The sequence below is a fragment of the Entelurus aequoreus genome, linkage group LG17 (genome assembly GCF_033978785.1).
Source record: "Entelurus aequoreus isolate RoL-2023_Sb linkage group LG17, RoL_Eaeq_v1.1, whole genome shotgun sequence".
Lineage (NCBI taxonomy): Eukaryota > Metazoa > Chordata > Actinopteri > Syngnathiformes > Syngnathidae > Entelurus > Entelurus aequoreus.
The window spans coordinates 7,284,418-7,304,957 of NC_084747.1; the positions used below are offsets into that span (position 1 = coordinate 7,284,418).

At 37.8% G+C, this 20,540-nt stretch overlaps 1 protein-coding gene across 1 annotated transcript in view; it reads right to left on the bottom strand.

The window, feature by feature from the left end:
• The window catches only part of LOC133632082 (serine/threonine-protein kinase TAO3-like), a 186,425-nt gene that overhangs the window by 96,713 nt on the left and 69,172 nt on the right, over window positions 1-20,540 (bottom strand). The window contains exon 2 of the mRNA XM_062024319.1: window positions 11,756-11,861. The gene's annotated coding sequence lies outside the window, so the exon portion shown is untranslated. The remainder of the gene's footprint in view (window positions 1-11,755; window positions 11,862-20,540) is intronic.

The window sequence follows — 20,540 nt, forward strand, 5'->3', positions numbered from 1 at the left end:
AACTACTTTTTTAAAGTAATAATTTCTTATATCAAGCATGAAATAAAAAAATAATGTCTTTGACACAATTGTGTCTCATAATTAAAACAGATGACAGCCAAATGGACTTTGCTGTTTTATTTTCAATGAAACAATAGAAAATACGTACTCATATAGTAGTACAGTTGGCACAGTACAGTAAACTGACAGTTAATATTTAAACATTTAACATTTCTAACTATTTTGAACAGAAATAGTTCATGCACATTCAGATAAATTCCTCAAAATTACAATTACAAACATTTTGGCCGGGGGCCGGGCTGTATATATGCGCACTAAATGAGCACGCACTTGGTGCGATAATGTCATGTTATCGATGGAAAAATGCATTTTTAGACCATATGATTTGCCTGAGCGGCTAGGAGACCCCGAGAGTAACAAACGCTTGCCTTGTTGCCTTTCCATTAAGAACAATAAACTACTTTTTAGTATAAGTTTGCTGGTTTCAAGAAATGTAATGCAGAGCGCATATCATTATGTCGATATCATGGCACTAGCATTTACTTCATTTAAGAATATTTTTCAACATATTGAGCAAAAAGGCTTTTTTTTTTTCTACCAAGAAAAGTGCACTTGTTATTAGTGAGAATATACTTATTTTAAGGTATTTTTGGGTTCATTGAAGTTAGCTAATTTTACTTGTTTTGGAAAGTCTTGACAAGCCAAATTTTCTTGTTCTATTGGCAGATAATTTTGCTTAGCTCAAATAAAACACCCCTCATTTTTGTATTTTTTTTTTCTTGTTTTTGAACACTGACTTTTTGCAATGCAGAATGCTGGACGACAGCAAAGACTTACTGTGGAGCAAAGACGCCGTCCACAATGTACATCCGAACATGACATGACAATCAACAATGTCCCCACAAAGAAGGATAAAAACACCTTAAATATTCCTGATGTCAAGATAATGGCACTAGCATTTACTTCATTTAAGAATATTTTTCAACATATTGAGCAAAAAGGTCTTTTTTTTTTCTACCAAGAAAAGTGCACTTGTTATTAGTGAGAATATACTTATTTTAAGGTATTTTTGAGTTCATTGAAGTTAGCTAATTTTACTTGTTTTGGAAAGTCTTGACAAGCCAAATTTTCTTGTTCTATTGGCAGATAATTTTGCTTAGCTCAAATAAAACACCCCTCATTTTTGTATTTTTTTTTTCTTGTTTTTGAACACTGACTTTTTGCAATGCAGAATGCTGGACGACAGCAAAGACTTGCTGTGGAGCAAAAGACTGGAGCGTCCACAATGTACATCCGAACATGACATGACAATCAACAATGTCCCCACAAAAAAGGATAAAAACACCTTAAATATTCCTGATGTCAAGATAATGGCACTAGCATTTACTTCATTTAAGAATATTTTTCAACATATTGAGCAAAAGGGTCTCTTTTTTTTCTACCAAGAAAAGTGCACTTGTTATTAGTGAGAATATACTTATTTTAAGGTATTTTTGAGTTCATTGAGGTTAGCTAATTTGACTTGTTTTGGAAAGTCTTGACAATTTTCTTGTTCTATTGGCAGATAATTTTGCTTAGCTCAAATAAAACACCCCTCATTTTTGTATTTTTTTTTTCTTGTTTTTGAACACTGACTTTTTGCAATGCAGAATGCTGGACGACAGCAAAGACTTACTGTGGAGCGAAGACGCCGTCCACAATGTACATCCGAACATGACATGACCATCAACAATGTCCCCACAAAGAAGGATAAAAACACCTTAAATATTCCTGATGTCAAGATAATGGCACTAGCATTTACTTCATTTAAGAAAATTTTTCAACATATTGAGCAAAAAGGTCTTTTTTTTTCTACCGAGAAAAGTGCACTTGTTATTAGTGAGAATATACTTATTTTAAGGTATTTTTGAGTTCATTGAAGTTAGCTAATTTTACTTGTTTTGGAAAGTTTTGACAAGCCAAATTTTCTTGTTCTATTGGCAGATAATTTTGCTTAGTTCAAATAAAATACCCCTCATTTTTGTATTTTTTTTCCTTGTTTTTGAACACTGACTTTTTGCAGTGAGAACCTGGTGGTTTAAGGATAAAAAGAACATAATTACTCAGGAGGAGCTTTGAAGCCTACATTTAATGCTTCCTTTATCCGATCTTCTTGGGCTCTGATTTTTATTTTGTGTTAGTGTTGATGAAGACGTGCTAATGACGAACTAACCTAACACATCATCGCTAAAGGCGTTACTGGCTCAGATGGGCCTCTGTTGGGCAGATTATGGTGTATGACGAGGCTGCAGGCGGGCCGTCAAGCGTGTACTCACGACGCAGCCCCTGCTCCAGTTAGCTCGGCTGCACATGTGACACACACACACACACACACACACACACACACACACACACACACACACACACACATTAAAAACACATCTCTGTGCTTTCCTGTCTGCACATCATCCAGATGCAGCCAGCAAAGGCCGGGAAGAGAAGAGTGTGACATGAAGGCAGAGGACAGCATGAGACACAGGACCCGACACCGAGCATCAGCGTCATCCTGATGCCACACTCGTGGAGGCAGCCTCGACATAACACACACGCTCGCTTTAAAAGCTCATCATACGAGTGTCTTATTATTATCCACGATGCAAAAGCAGACTTTTAAGGATGTCATGTGTCCCGAGAGCTTGCCGGAGAACACCAAAACGTGAGAAAAATCGATCATCTCGCTCAAACGTTGAAGTTGCGGCTTTTCATGACGTAATATCGCTTAGCTAGATGAGCCCGCCCTCCGTGTTTTAGTAGAACTAAATATAATAGAATAGAATAGAAAGTACTTTGTTGATCCCTGGGGGAAATTCTGCACCATAGTTCGCTCACAATAGACAATAAACACTTTGTATTTATATTACATGTGAGTAATATAAATACAATCTATTATACAGCATTATTCACATGTGAATAATATAAATACAGTCTATTATACAGCATTATACAAATGTGAATAATATAAATGCAGTCTATTATACAGCATTATTCACATGTGAATAATATAAATAGTCTATTATACAGCATTATTCACATGTGAATAATATAAATGCAGTCTATTATACAGCATTATTCACATGCGAATAATATAAATACAGTCTATTATACAGCATTATTAACATGTAAATAGAATAAATACAGTCTATTATACAGCATTATTCACATGTGAATAATATGAATACAGTCTATTATTCAGCATTATTCACATGTGAATAATTTTAAATACAGTCTATTATACAGCATTATTCACATGTGAATAATATAAATACAGTCTATTATACAGCATTATTCACATGAGAATAATATAAATACAGTCTATTATACCGCATTATTCACATGTGAATAATATAAATACAGTCTATTATACAGCATTATTCACATGTGAATAATATAAATACAGTCTATTATTCAGCATTATTCACATGTGAATAATTTTAAATACAGTCTATTATACAGCATTATTCACATGTGAACAATATAAATACAGTCTATTATACATCATTATTCACATGAGAATAACATAAATACAGTCTATTTTACCGCATTATTCACATGTGAATAATATATACAGTCTATTATACAGCATTATTCACATGTGAATAATATAAATGCAGTCTATTATACAGCATTATTCACAAGTGAATAATATAAATACAGTCTATTATACAGCATTATTCACATGTGAATAATGAATAATATAAATACAGTCTATTATTCAGCATTATTCACATGTGAATAATTTTAAATACAGTCTATTATACAGCATTATTCACATGTGAACAATATAAATACAGTCTATTATACAGCATTATTCACATGAGAATAATATAAATACAGTCTATTATACCGCATTATTCACATGTGAATAATACAAATGCAGTCTATTATACAGCATTATTCACATGTGAATAATATAAATACAGTCTATTATACAGCATTATTCACATGAGAATAATATAAATACAGTCTATTATACAGCATTATTCACAAGTGAATAATATAAATACAGTCTATTATACAGCATTATTCACATGAGAATAATATAAATACAGTCTATTTTACCGCATTATTCACATGTGAATAATATAAATACAGTCTATTATACAGCATTATTCACATGTGAATAATATAAATGCAGTCTATTATACAGCATTATTCACAAGTGAATAATATAAATACAGTCTATTATACAGCATTATTCACATGTGAATAATGAATAATATAAATACAGTCTATTATTCAGCATTATTCACATGTGAATAATTTTAAATACAGTCTATTATACAGCATTATTCACATGTGAACAATATAAATACAGTCTATTATACAGCATTATTCACATGAGAATAATATAAATACAGTCTATTATACCGCATTATTCACATGTGAATACTATAAATACAGTCTATTATACAGCATTATTCACATGTGAATACTATAAATACAATCTATTATACAGCATTATTCACATGTGAATAACATAAATACAGTCTATGGGGGTGGGGGGGCTTACGGACTGTATCCCTGCAGACTGTATTGATATATAATGTAGGAACCAGAAATATTAATAACAGAAAGAAACAACCCTTTTGTGTGAATGAGTGTAAATGGGGGGAGGGAGGTTTTTTGGGTTGGTGCACTAATTGTAAGTGTATCTTGTGTTTTTTATGTTGATTTAATTTTTTTTTTAAATACAATAATAATAATATTATTATTTATTTTATTTTCTTGTACGGCCAACCAATCGATCCACGGACCGGCGGTTGGGGACCACTGCTCTAGAGAATCTCTGATTAGTATTTTTGTGGTATTCACTTTTTCTTTTTTTTGCAAAACAGCGCACTCCAGTCATATAGAGGATCTTTGACTAGTTTTGATGGCAGTAGGCACCTTAAAACCGCATTGCAAGGATCTTTGACTAGCGTTTTTGTAGTAGATATTTCTAAATAGCACTGACACAGAGCTCCTATCATATAGAGAATCTTTGGCAAGTGTGGTTGGTGTACGGCTCTAGGACCGAAAGAGAGCTTCTGTCATATAAAGCAGTGGTCCCCAACCTTTTTCTGGCTGCGGACCGGTCAACGCTTGAAAATTTGTCCCACGGACCGGGAGGGGAGGAGGGGCGGTGAAATAAAAAAAAAATATATATATTTTTTTTTTTATAAAGAAATACAATCATGTGTGCTTACGGACTGTATCCCTGCAGACTGTATTGGTCTATATTGATATATAATGTATATATTGTGTTTTTTATGTTGATTTAATAAAAATAAAAATAAAAAATATTTTGTTTTTATTTTTTTATTTTTTATTTCTTGTACCGATTGGTACCGGGCCTTGTGCACCCGGTGGTTGGGGACCACTGATCTATGCAACATTTTGACCAAAGAACCACCATTACATGTTATGTAGACCAGTGGGGTCCCCAACCTTTTTGTACTTGCGGACCGGTCAATGCTTGAAAATTTGTCCCACGGACAGGGGGGGGGAGGGGTAGTAAAAAATTATTTTTTTTTTTTTTTTTTTTTTTTTGTCATAAAGAAATACAATCATGTGTGCTTACGGACTGTATCCCTGCAGACTGTATTGGTCTATATTGATATATAATGTATATATTGTGTTTTTTATGTTGATTTAATAAAAATAAAAATAAAAAATATGTATTTTTTATTTTTTATTTTTTTATTTCTTGTACCGATTGGTGCCTTGTGCGGCCCGGTGGTTGGGGACCACTGATCTATGCAACATTTTCACCAAAGAACCACCATTACATGTTATGTAGACCAGTGGGGTCCCCAACCTTTTTGTACTTGCGGACCGGTCAATGCTTGAAAATTTGTCCCACGGACGGGGGGGGGGGAGGGGTAGTAAACATTTTTTTTTTTTTTTTTTGTCATAAAGAAATACAATCATGTGTGCTTACGGACTGTATCCCTGCAGACTGCATTGGTCTATATTGATATATAATGTATATATTGTGTTTTTTATGTTGATTTAATAAAAATAAAAATAAAAAATATATTCCATCCATCCATCCATTTTCTACCGCTTATTCCCTTATTTTTTATATTTTTTATTTTTTTATTTCTTGTGCGGCCCGGTACCAATCGGTACCGGGCCTTGTGCACCCGGTGGTTGTGGACCACTGATCTATGCAACATTTTGACCAAAGAACCACCATTACATGTTATGTAGACCAGTGGGGTCCCTAACCTTTTTGTACTTGCGGACCGGTCAATGCTTGAAAATTTGTCCCACGGACAGGAGGGGGGAGGGGTAGTAATTTTTTTTTTTTTTTTTTTTTTTTTTTTTGTCATAAAGAAATACAATCATGTGTGCTTACGGCCTGTATCCCTGCAGACTGTATTGATTTATATTGATATGTAATGTATATATTGTGTTTTTTATGTTGATTTAATAAAAAATTTTAAAAAAAAAATAAAAAAAAATGTTTTTTTTTTTTTTTCTTGTGCGGCCGCGGCCCGGTACCAATCGGTCCACGGACCGGGTTGGGGACCACTGATATAAAGGATCTTTGAATAATATTTTGGCAAAAGGTATACTTAAAAACAGCAGAACTCTCCTGTTCTATAGTATAAACCACTTACACACTTACATTGGACGCACGGAAAGCAAGAAAAGTGTGTGTGTGTGTGTGTGTGTGCCTGTGTCTCCAAACTTTGGTCGTTCAAATAAGAAAACGCGCTAAAATGTAAGCGCTCGCACCCGGAGGCCTCCTTGTTGGCGCCGCCATGACTAATTCATGCGGCAACATGTCACGGTCGTCCATCCCGGATGGCGAGCCGCACACATTAAAAATGGGGATGTGCCGCTGTGTGCAAACTCTGTGTAATATTTATAATAGTTGATGTTGCTGTGCTTTGTTTGAGCCGGATTTAGCAAAGCAAATGCAACAAATCATACATGCACAACAACGCCATCAATATTATAATGCCAGGAAACATTCGAATTGGAGCTACAGTTACTTGTTACTACCTTTGTGTGTTTGTGCGTGTGTGTGTGTGTGTGTGTGTGTCAGGGGGTTTAACAGCTTACTAGCCCCCCCCTGTGGGAATTCTTGCTTGTCTTTTCAATCAGCAGCATCTCTGATAACAAATAGAATACAAACTATTCCATGTTAGCTGCACAGACTCACTGATTACTACTACACACTGTACTTGTACTTTGGAGTACTACACAACCCCACATTTTATTTTTTTTTAGCCCAAATCCACTTCCTCCTCAAATATGTCAATGTTCTCTGGATCAAAGTGTGTTTATTTGAATGTGGTGATCAAAGACGCATGGATCCTAGAAAGACAGAAAGTGATCTTTTAGTTATATGTCTACTGGCAGAGCATGAGTATATAAAGACTCAGTGTGTGTGTGTGTGTGTGTGTGTGTGTGTGTGTGTGTGTGTGTGTGTGTGTGTGTTGCATGACACTAAATGGGTCAGCCTCATTACAGACAGCAGATGCCAGTTTGAAGGCACAATGGCACATTGTGGAGGAACCTCCCGACAACGTATTGCGCAAGATGCCACACTACTATTATTCAAAGCTGATCGTTATAATCAATAACAAGTATGGCATAGTTGCATCATGTCAAATACAACCTATAAGCTGCACCGATGGAAATATTCAAACTGTGGACATCAAGAATTCTTTGGGTGTGCGGGCAAGGTTTTCAGTCACATTGCAAAAACTGAAATCTAAGTAAGATGAAATATCTGAAATAAGGGTGATATTTGCTTATTTTCTGTCTGATAAGATGATTCTTCTCACTAAGCAGATTTTATGTTAGAGTGTTTTACTTGTTTTAAGGGTTTCGGTCGCGCCCTAAACAGCAGGCCCGGCCGACCTTTCTGACAAACATCTAAATGTGTTGGTCATGTATGATGTCTTTTTGTTATTTTTGTTCGTGATGTGTAATATCTATTGTTTAAATGTACGGCAGTGAAAATGAATTTCCCCAACGGGGACCAATACATCTTAATCTAAATCTAATCTAATCTAAATGATCTCCGTATGATATTACAGCTTGTTGCTGAGATTTGATGACCTATATTGAGTAAAACATGCTTGAAACTAAAATATCAACTGTTGCAAAGCTGTGTCATCAACACTCACAAGTATAAAACTACTTTTTTTAATTTTTTTTAAAAATAATTTCTTATATCAAGCATGAAGAAAAAAAAATCATGATTTTGACACAATTGAGTCTCATAATTAAAACAGATGACAGCCAAATGGACTTTGCTGTTGTATTTCCAATGAAACAATAGAAAATACGTACTCATATAGTAGTACAGTTGGCACAGTACAGTAAACTGACAGTTAATATTTAAACATTTAACATTTCAAACTATTTTGAACAGAAATAGTTCATGCACATTCAGATAAATTCCTCAAAATTACAATTAAAAACATTTTGGCCGGGGGCCGGGCTGTATATATGCGCACTAATTGACTGTAAGAGCACACACTTGGCGCGATGATGTCATGTTATCCATGGAAAAATGCATTTTTAGACCATATGATTTGCCTGAGCGGCTAGGAGACCCCGAGAGTAACAAGCGCTTGCCTTGTTGCCTTTCCATTAAGAACAATAAATTAGTTTTTAGTATACCGGTAAGTTTGCTGGTTTCAAGAAATGTAATGCCGAGCGCATATCATTATGTCAAGATAATGGCACTAGCATTTACTTCATTTAAGAATATTTTTCAACATATTGAGCAAAAAGGTCTTTTTTTTTTCTACCAAGAAAAGTGCACTTGTTATTAGTGAGAATATACTTATTTTAAGGTATTTTTGGGTTAATTGAAGTTAGCTAATTTGACTTGTTTTGGAAAGTCTTGACAAGCCAAATGTTCTTGTTCTATTGGCAGATAATTTTGCTTAGTTCAAATAAAATATCCCTCATTTTTGTATTGTTTTTTTTCTTGTTTTTGAACACTGACTTTTTGCAGTGCACATTCTGGACTGTCATACAAGTGTGACGCAGTGTCAGTATATAATTTCTATTCTCCGAATGTGACACTTTATAATTATCACAATCCCACCGTTTGACTTCATTAATGTTTGGAGTGCATTAGAAAGCGGAACACAAAATGTACCGCATTTTCCGGACCATAGGACGCTCCGGATTATAAGGCGCACTGCTGATGGTCTATTTTTGATCTTTTTTCATATATAAAGGCGCATTAAAGGAGTCGTATTATTATTAGAGATGTCCGATAATGGCTTTTTTGCCGATATCCGATATTGTCCAACTCTTATTTACCGATTCCGATATCAACCGATACCGATATATACAGTCGTGGAATTAACACATTATTATGCCTAATTTTGTTGTGATGCATTAAATGCCTACTGAAATGAATTTTTTTGTATTTAAACGGGGATAGCAGATCCATTCTATGTGTCATACTTGATCATTTCGCGATATTGCCATATTTTTGCTTAAAGGATTTAGTAGAGAACGACGACGATAAAGTTCGCAACTTTTGGTCTCTGATAAAAAAAAGCCTTGCCCCTACCGGAAGTAGCGTGACGACACCGGAGAAAAGACTGCTCATATTTTCGTATTGTTTACACCAGCAGCGAGAGAGATTCAGACCGAGAAAGCGACGATTACCCCATTAATTTGAGCGAGGATGAAAGATTTGTGGATGAGGAACGTCAAAGTGAAGGACTAGAGTGCAGTGCAGAACGTATATTTTTTCGCTCTGACCGTAACTTAGGTACAAGCTGGCTCATTGGATTCCACACTCTCTCCTTTTTCTATTGTGGATCACGGATTTGTATTTTAAACCACCTCGGATACTATATCCTCTTGAAAATGAGAGTCGAGAACGCGAAATGGACATTCACAGTGACTTTTATCTCCACGACAATACATCGGTGAAGCTCTTTAGCAACTGAGCTAACGTGATTGCATCGGGCTTTACTGCATATAGAAACAAAACAAATAAGTCACTGACTGGAAGGATAGACAGAAGATCAACAATACTACCAAACTCTGGACATGTAACTACAAGGTTAATGCTTTCCAGCTTGGCGAAGCTTAATAATGCTGTTGCTAACGACGCCATTGAAGCTAACTTAGCTACGGAACCTCGACAGAGCTATGCTAAAAACATTAGCTCTGCACCTACGCCAGCTCTCATCTGCTCATCACGACCCGTGCTCACCTGCGTTCCAGCGATCGACGGTACGACGAAGGACTTCACCCGATCACAGATGCGGTTAGCGGCCCGCAGACGGAGGAAGTCAAGGTGAGGTCGTTCGGCTAGCGCGTCTGCTATCCTCAAAGTGCTCCTGTTTGTGTTGCTGTAGTCCGCCGCTAATACACCGATCCCACCTACAGCTTTCTTCTTTGCAGTCTCCATTGTTCATTAAACAAATTGCAAAAGATTCACCAACACAGATGTCCAGAATACTGTGGAATTTTGAAATGAAAACAGAGCTTTTTGTATTGGATTCAATGGGTCCGAATACTTCCGCTTCCACTGTTGACATCACGCGCAAACGGCATTATATCGAAACGTTTTCAGCCGGAAGTTTGCCGGGAAATTTAAAATGTCACTTTATAAGTTAACCCGGCCGTATTGGCATGTGTTGCAATGTTAAGATTTCATCATTGATATATAAACTATCAGACTGCGTGGTCGCTAGTAGTGGCTTTCAGTAGGCCTTTAAACAATGTAACAAGGTTTTCCCAAAATAAATCAATTTAAGTTATGGAAAAAAATGCCAACATGGCACTGCCATATTTATTATTGAAGTCACAAAGTGCATTTTTTTTTTTTTAACATGCCTCAAAACAGCAGCTTGGAATTTGGGACACGCTCTCCCTGAGAGAGCATGAGGAGGATGAGGTGGGCGGGGTTGAGTTGGGGTGTATATTGTAGCGTCCCGGAAGAGTTAGTGCCGCAAGGGGTTCTGGGTATTTGTTCTGTTGTGTTTATGTTGTGTTACGGTGCGGATGTTCTCCCGAAATGTGTTTGTCATTCTTGTTTGGTGTGGGTTCACAGTGTGGCGCATATTTGTAACAGTGTTAAAGTTGTTTATACGGTCACCTTCAGTGTGACCTGTATGGCTGTTGACCAAGTATGCTTGGCATTCACTTGTGTGTGTGAAAAGCCGTAGATATTATGTGATTGGGCCGGCACGCTAAGGCAGTGCCTTTAAGGTTTATTGGCGCTCTGTACTTCTCCCTACGTCCGTGTACACAGCGGCCTTTTAAAAAGTCATACATTTGACTTTTTACTTACTTACATGTAATCAGGGAAAGTCCAAATAAAGGAGGAGGCGTACAATCTTTTGTGGTGGGACTACAGTCCAGACGTTTCTCCTCAATTGAGCCAAATTGAATTCTGTCTCTGTTTAATTCCTTGCTTCTTGTCTTGTTTAATAGATGTCATCAGTGTTTGGACCTGACAGCCACCAATTAATTAACTGCGATAAATTGGGGTTTACTGTACTCCTATTATCCTTCTTATTTAATTTATACCAGATTATACTTAAATTATGATGTACATGCCATCGTTCTTGCGGTACTCATTAAGCTAGTGTGTGCTGGTTAGACAAATAAACACAAAATTAAAAAGCACATCCTTTTAATGACCCTTTGACCTTTGGCGCCACTTGTGAGGCGTTGACATTTTGTTCAAAAGGTGAGTTGGGAGGTTCCGCTGTGTGTACGTTGTGGGTGTTACCTGTGTGGAATGTGGCGGATGAGGACGCGTCTCACACTCGTCGGTCCTTAGTTAAAAACGCCAAAGTGGTTTCCTGCTGGTTGTTCTCGCCGCCGACATCTTGATCCTGCCAGGGACAAAAGTAAAAAAAAGAAATTCAAATTAAATACAAACTAGCTTTGATGTCATATGATAATTTGTCGCCACAAAATTAAAAAGAGTAATTGAAATAGATAAAGGCCATAATAAAATTTTAAAACTACAAATTGTATTTATTTCGGGGATTTCTACCCGCCTTCCGCCGGAATGTGGCTGATAGGCTCCAGCACCCCCCCAGTTAGAAAATGGATGGATGGATGTCTATACTGTATTTAATTGTGTTTAATTTGTTTTTTAAATGGCTCTCTTTTTTTTTTGATAGAAGCCTTACTTAGATAGACCCCTAGTATCTTCTGCAGTTACAGGGGAACTGCACTTTTTGGGGGGACCACAAGGAAGTCTTTTACATTTAGAAAAAAAGAAATAAAATTAGAGATGTCCGATAATATCGGGCTGCCGATATCGGCCGATAAATGCTTTAAAATGTAATATCGGAAATGATCGATATCGGTTTCAAAAAGTACAATTTATGACTTTAAAAGGCCGCTGTGTACACGGCCGTAGGGAGAAGTACAGAGCGCCAATAAACCTTAAAGGCACTGCCTTTGCGTGCCGGCCCAGTCACATAATATCTACGGCTTGTCACACACACAAGTGAATGCAATGCATACTTGGTCAACAGCCATACAGGTCACACTGAGGGTGGCCGTATAAACAACTTTAACACTGTTACAAATATGCGCCACACTGTGAACCCACACCAAACAAGAATGACAAACACATTTCGGGAGAACATCCGCACCGTAACACAACACAAACACAACAGAACAAATACCCAGAACCCCTTGCAGCACTAACTCTTCCGGGACGCTACAATATACACCCCTTGCTAACCCCCAAACCTCGCCCCCCCCCAACCCCGCCCACCTCAACCTCCTCATGCTCTCTCAGGGAGAGCATGTCCCAAATTCCAAGCTGCTGTTTTGAGGCATGTTAAAAAAAAAGAATGCACTTTGTGACTTCAATAATAAATATGGCAGTGCCATGTTGGCATTTTTTCCATAACTTGAGTTGATTTATTTTGGAACACCTTGTTACATTGTTTAATGCATCCAGCGGGGCGTCACAACAAAATTAGGCATAATAATGTGTTAATTCCACGACTGTATATATCGGTATCGGTTGATATCGGAATCGGTAAACTGCAAAAAGTCAGTGTTCAAAAACAAGAAAAAAAAAATACAAAAATTAAGGGTACCGTATTTCCTTGAATTGGCGCCGGGAATATAGTATTCGCCTGCCTAGAATTACAGCCGGGTCAAATTCGTTTCGCAAAATAATTACCGCATGCTTGGCACTTCCGCCGGGTCAAATATGAGTCATTAAATGACTCCCGCCTCCTGGTGGTAGAGGGCGCTAGTGATCCTTCTTGCGACTACCAGTACTGCAGGAGACAGGTACTGCAGAAGAAGACAACAAGCAGCAAGCATGCAGCAATTGTTTGCTTGCACTTTTACCATGGAGGATTACATATCTAAAATTAAACCGTTTTCTAAACTGGACTTTCAATCGAAGCAGGAGGTAATAATTAAAGGAATATCTCCAGAGACTTTTAAAATTGAAGAAAGATGAGAAAGACTGCCTTTGATCAGAAGCAGCTGCACATGGACCCATTTACAAGTAAAGGTAAGATCATAATAACGTTTTTTTTATTAAATGTGCTTTTCATGATAAGGTATGCGCCGGAGTGAGAAGAGGTTTTAAAATAATTAGAGCATGCTTGCTCATTCCGCATGGTTTTGGTAACCGCAGGAGTGAGAAGAGGTTTTAAATTAATTAGCGCCCCTGCGGCTATTCAAGGAAATACGGTACTTTAAGGAGCTTCTAAAGGGACATGGGGAAGAAAAAAAAAAATTATAATCTTTTTTTTTATTTTTTAGACATGTATATATTTTATATATACAGGTATATATATATATTTTAGACATGTCTAAAAAATAAAATAAAATAAAATAAATAAATTATAATTTTTTAAATATTTTTTTTATAACTTTATAAAAAGTTTTTCGTGCGCACGAGATACTTTCTTGTGCGCACGAGATACATGTCTAAAAATATATATATATTTATTTCCCCCATGTCCCTTTAGGGGCTCCGTGGTATTTTATTTGAACTAAGCAAAATTATCTGCCAAAAGAACAAGAAAATTTGGCTTGTCAAGACTTTCAAAAACAAGTAAATTTAGCTAACCTCAATGAACCCAAAAATACCTTAAAATAAGTATATTCTCACTAATAACAAATGCACTTCTCTTGCTAGAAAAATTAGTTTTTTCTACCAAGAAAATTGCAAAAAAAAGAACTTTTTTGCTCAATATGTTGAAAAATATTCTTAAATTAAGTACATGCTAGTGCCATCATCTTGACATAATGATATGCGCTCGGCATCATGATTTTTTTTTTCATGCTTGAACTAAGAAATGATTACTTTAAAAAAGTAGTTTCATACTTGTGAGTGTTGATGACACAGCTTTGCAACAGTTGATATTCTAGTTTCAAGCATGTTTTACTCAATATAGGTCATCAAATCTCAGCAACAAGCTGTAATATCTTACTGACAAAACCCTTAAAACAAGTAAAACACTAACATAAAATCGGCTTAGTGAGAAGAATTATCTTATCAGACAGAAAATAAGCAAATATCACCCTTATTTGAGATATTTCATCTTACTTAGATTTCAGTTTTTGCAGTGTAATTAAGAGTTGGACAATATCGGAATATCGGCAAAAAAGCCATTATCGGACATCTCTAGTTAGAATGCATTAAAAAAAAAAACATTAGGTTTGTATATGATTAACAAAATTACCCCCAAAAAGCGCACTTCCCCTCATAGTAAACCATCTGTGACTTTGAGGATGCAGTACAGCATATTATTGTAATCTAGTGGTTACAACATTGGTTGTGTTGCTGCTGTGGTGTACAACTACACCGCGTGACACCGAGAACTGTTGTTCACTTTCCACGTGAGGGTCAAAACGTTACAAACCCCACTTGCCGCTATTACGTGCGAGCCCGCGTGCTCCGAGGACGCCCGCGTTCAATAATAAAAGAAGCGGCAGAAAAGACGGGAGGGATAAAAATGGATTGTGCCCCCACTGAGTGTCCCTGCATGATTTATAACGCAAACTGACGCTCGCGGGAGCCTCTGGGAAAGTTGCTGCAACATTCCACTTCCTCTCCAGTTGGCCGCAGTGACCGGGCATGGGGGAGGTATGGGAATGGTAAAAAAAAAAAGGTTTAAAAATGTAAACGGATGTAGAGTAACGCTGTGTTGCCAGATACAACTACGCTAATTAGCCACTAACCACATCAACCAGGCTGGACCAGTAAGATTTAACGTTGGGAGGATTATCTTTCGGAGCAGCTGCTGGGAGTGCGATAAGAAAAACGAGGTCAACCGCGACTTGAACCCAGGCCGATAAGTGTTCCTGCCACACCACCGAGGGGTCAAAGGTCAGGCATGGGCGATGTCATGGCATCAAGTGTTTTAGCCATTAATAACTTTCCAATAGAAGATCCTATCCATGACATCGTATGGACACGGGGGCTGTGGGAGCCGAGCAAGGCCTCACTTTGCACAGATTACTGCTAAGCTTCTTTAGGAAACAAAATCCCCCAAAACAGTCAACTGGGAGTCAGCGGAAGGAAGGTCCACCGTGCTGTAGTCCAAAATCCACTTCACCCCTCGTCGTTTGAATAAAACCACGCTAGCGATACATCACGTCCAACTTGTGGGACAAAAGCAGCTACTAGAGGGTTGGACCCATCCCAAAAACTGAATAGGACATTGAAATTTCATAAACATCAGAACTCTTCCACTCCTGAATCGCTGCACACAAATACTGTTTGTCTGTACAAAGTCTGCGGACTATAGAGCGTTTTCTATTGGGGCTCCAGTACTCTGGAATGTCCTCCCGGTAACAGTTAGAGATGCTAGCTCAGTAGAAGCATTTAAGTCCCATCTTAAAACTCATTTGTATACTCTAGCCTTTAAATAGACCTCACTATTATGTTAGATCCACTATGGACTGGACTCTCACTATTATGTTAGATCCATAGTGGATCTAACATAATAGTGTGGGAGTCCAGTCCATAGTGGATCTAACATAATAGTGAGAGTCCAGTCCATAGTGGATCTAACATAATAGTGAGAGTCCAGTACATAGTGGATCTAACATATTAGTGAGAGTCCAGTCCATAGTGGATCTAACATAATAGTGAGAGTCCAGTCCATAGTGGATCTAACATATTAGTGAGAGTCCAGTCCATAGTGGATCTAACATGATAGTGAGAGTCCAGTCCATAGTGGATCTAACATAATAGTGAGAGTCCAGTCCATAGTGGATCTAACATAATAGTGAGAGTCCAGTACATAGTGGATCTAACATATTAGTGAGAGTCTAGTCCAGGGGTCGGCAACCCGCGGCTCCGGAGCCTCATGCGGCTCCTTGACCACTCTGATGCGGCTCAGCTACATACATGCCGACCCCCCCGATTTTCCCAGGAGATTTATGGATCTCAGTGTCTCTCATAGATTACTCCCAGGAGAAAAATAATCCTATTTACACTCTAATTACTAAATAAAGGGCGTGCCCTAATTGCACTGCAGTAATTGTCCTCTATAGCATTTACATACAGCGTGCCAGTCCAGCCACATGTTGCATGTTGTTATTACTTGCACACACAGGAGACAGCAAAGCATACTTACTCATCAGCCACACAGCTTACACTGACGGTAGCCGTATCAAACAACTTTAACATTGTTACGTTACAAATATGCGCCACACTGTGAACCCACACCAAAAAAGAATGAAAAACACATTTCTGGAGAACATCCCACCGTAACACAACATAAACACAACACAACCATTACCCAGAATCCCATGCAGCCCTAACTCTTCCGGGCTACATTATACACGCCCTCTACCACCAAATCCCCCCACACATCAACCCCCCCCCCCCCTCTCCGTGCGTTGGTTGAGCGGAAGAGTTAGGGCTGCATGGTTTTCTGGGTATTGGTACCGTCAGTGTAAGCTGTGTGGCTGCTGAGTTAGTACGCCTTGCTGTCACTTACGTGAGCAAGCTGAAATTGCATTCTACGTGTGGTTGAACAGGTACACTGTTGCGGCAGACTGTAGAGGGCACCAAATGCAGTGTCATCACGCTCTGATATTCGGGAGTCTCCCGGGAAAAATGAGAGGGTTGGCAAGTATGACGCTATCAAGCGCCATTCATACAAAACTCGCGGGCTGCACTAACATCAAATTTCCACATTAAAGTGCGTGCCGGTGCGTGTGTCGGAGACCCCTGGTTAACATAGCACAAAGCATTTAAGCTTTTTATGCGGTGTTTTTCATTTTAAATTTGAAATTTTTTTTGTGGCTCCCATTACTTTCTTTAATTTGTGAAACTTGCCAAAATGGCTCTTTGAGTGGTAAAGGTTGCCGACCCCTGGTCTAGTCCATAGTGGATCTAACATAATAGTGAGAGTCTAGTACATAGTGGATCTAACATAATAGTGAGAGTCCAGTCCATAGTGGATCTAACATAATAGTGAGAGTCCAGTACATAGTGGATCTAACATAATAGTGAGAGTCCAGTACATAGTGGATCTAACATAATAGTGAGAGTCCAGTACATAGTGGATCTAACATATTAGTGAGAGTCCAGTCCATAGTGGATCTAACATAATAGTGAGAGTCCAGTCCATAGTGGATCTAACATAATAGTGAGAGTCCAGTACATAGTGGAACTAACATAATAGTGAGAGTCCAGTCCATAGTGGATCTAACATAATAGTGAGAGTCCAGTCCATAGTGGATCTAACATAATAGTGAGAGTCCAGTCCATAGTGGATCTAACATAATAGGGAAAGTCCAGTCCATAGTGGATCTAACATAATAGTGAGAGTCTAGTACATAGTGGATCTAACATAATAGTGAGAGTCCAGTCCATAGTGGATCTAACATAATAGTGAGAGTCCAGTACATAGTGGATCTAACATATTAGTGAGAGTCCAGTCCATAGTGGATCTAACATAATAGTGAGAGTCCAGTCCATAGTGGATCTAACATAATAGTGAGAGTCCAGTACATAGTGGATCTAACATAATAGTGTGAGAGTCCAGTCCATAGTGGATCTAACATAATAGTGTGAGAGTCCAGTCCATAGTGGATCTAACATAATAGTGAGAGTCCAGTCCATAGTGGATCTAACATAATAGTGAGAGTCCAGTCCATAGTGGATCTAACATAATAGTGAGAGTCCAGTACATAGTGGATCTAACATAATAGTGAGAGTCCAGTCCATAGTGGATCTAACATAATAGTGAGAGTCCAGTACATAGTAGATCTAACATAATAGTGAGAGTCCAGTCCATAGTGGATCTAACATAATAGTGAGAGTCCAGTCCATAGTGGATCTAACATAATAGTGAGAGTCCAGTACATAGTGGATCTAACATAATAGTGAGAGTCTAGTACATAGTGGATCTAACATAATAGTGAGAGTCCAGTCCATAGTGGATCTAACATAATAGTGAGAGTCCAGTCCATAGTGGATCTAACATAATAGTGAGAGTCCAGTACATAGTGGATCTAACATAATAGTGAGAGTCCAGTCCATAGTGGATCTAACATAATAGTGAGAGTCCAGTACATAGTAGATCTAACATAATAGTGAGAGTCCAGTCCATAGTGGATCTAACATAATAGTGAGAGTCCAGTCCATAGTGGATCTAACATAATAGTGAGAGTCCAGTACATAGTGGATCTAACATAATAGTGAGAGTCCAGTCCATAGTGGATCTAACATAATAGTGAGAGTCCAGTACATAGTGGATCTAACATAATAGTGAGAGTCCAGTACATAGTGGATCTAACATAATAGTGAGAGTCTAGTACATAGTGGATCTAACATAATAGTGAGAGTCCAGTACATAGTGGATCTAACATAATAGTGAGAGTCTAGTACATAGTGGATCTAACATAATAGTGAGAGTCCAGTCCATAGTGGATCTAACATAATAGTGAGAGTCCAGTCCATAGTGGATCCAACATATTAGTGAGAGTCTAGTCCATAGTGGATCTAACATAATAGTGAGAGTCTAGTACATAGTGGATCTAACATAATAGTGAGAGTCCAGTACATAGTGGATCTAGCAGAAGACCATCCCATTGAACTGGAAATCTCATGTGAACAAATATACAACATAAAGTAGCAAGAAACACGTCAATAATAAATAAAGCAAAACATGTTCTAGAGCAAAAATCACTTCATATTCTCTACTGCTCGCTAGTGTTACCATATCTGAGTTATTGTGCAGAAATATGGGGAAATAACTACAAAAGTACACTTCATTCATTAACTGTGTTACAAAAAAGATCAGTTATAATAATACATCATGTTGGATATAGAGAACATTCAGACCCTTTATTTATTGAATCAAAAATACTGAAATTCCACGACAGTGAATTTGCAAACAGCTAAAATTATGCACAAAGCAAACTATAACCTGCTACCCAAGAATATACAACAATTCTTCTCATCAAAAGAGAAATATAATCTTAGAGAAAAATGTAATTTAAAACATTTGTACGCACGTACAACACTTAAGACCTTCAGTATATTTTGACCACAACCTATAGATGGCGTTAAAAAATGAAAAGTCCAACACCACAAGGTTTTTTTTTTTACTTTTTCAGGGTCAAACGGTTGCCATTAAACCTTTATGAAGTGTGCAATTAAGGCTTTTATGTCACATTTTGAACATTCTTCACCACCATGCAATGGACGCTAATTGAGTAAAATCACAAGGCTCAGTTTTAGTTGTCATGCAAGCGTAAAAAGAAGTGAAGCACAGTTTCTTCATGGGGTTTCAGCATCGAGAGTTGCTTGAAAGTTTGTGTACTTAAGTAATTAGTCTTTTTTTCCCCCTCTGACGCCTACTTTTAAGTTAGCCGCGAAGCTAATCCCTTAACGTGTGTGTGTGTGTGTGTGTGTGTGTGTGTGTGTGTGTGTGTGTGTGTGTGTGTGTGTGTGTGTGTGTGTGTGAGCTACAGAAACATAAACATAAATCATTACATCAGTGTTGCTTGTACTTAGTACCTTTTAAGTCTTTAAGACACAAAGTCACTGAAAAGCCCCTCAAAGTGTTGAAAACACAACGATGTGTGTGTGTGTGTGTGTGTGTGTGTGTGTGTGTGTGTGTGTGTGTGTGTGTGTGTGTGTGTGTGCGTGTGTGTGTGCATGTCTCAATTGTATCTCTAAGCTCCAAAGATGAGAGCTGCCCCAAAGTCTCCCAATCCTGCTTTAGAGGTAGGTGTGTGAGTGCGTGCGCGTGTGTGTGTGTGTGTGTGTGTGTGTGTGTGTGTGTGTGTGTGTGTGTGTGTGTGTGTGTGTGTGTGTGTGTGTGTGTGTGTGTGTGTGTGTGTGTGTGTGTGTGTGTGTGTATGTGTGTGAAAAGTGAGTCAGTGCTTAAAAAGTCCACACTATGCCACCCTTGCTGGATAATCAGGTCTAATGTTGACTTTATATCAGGCTGGATTAGTTTGTTTTAGCTTCACATTATTGTGGAAATGTCCTCTTTTTTAAATTATTTTATTTATGTATTTTTATTTTTAATTAATTAATTAATTTTTTATTTCTT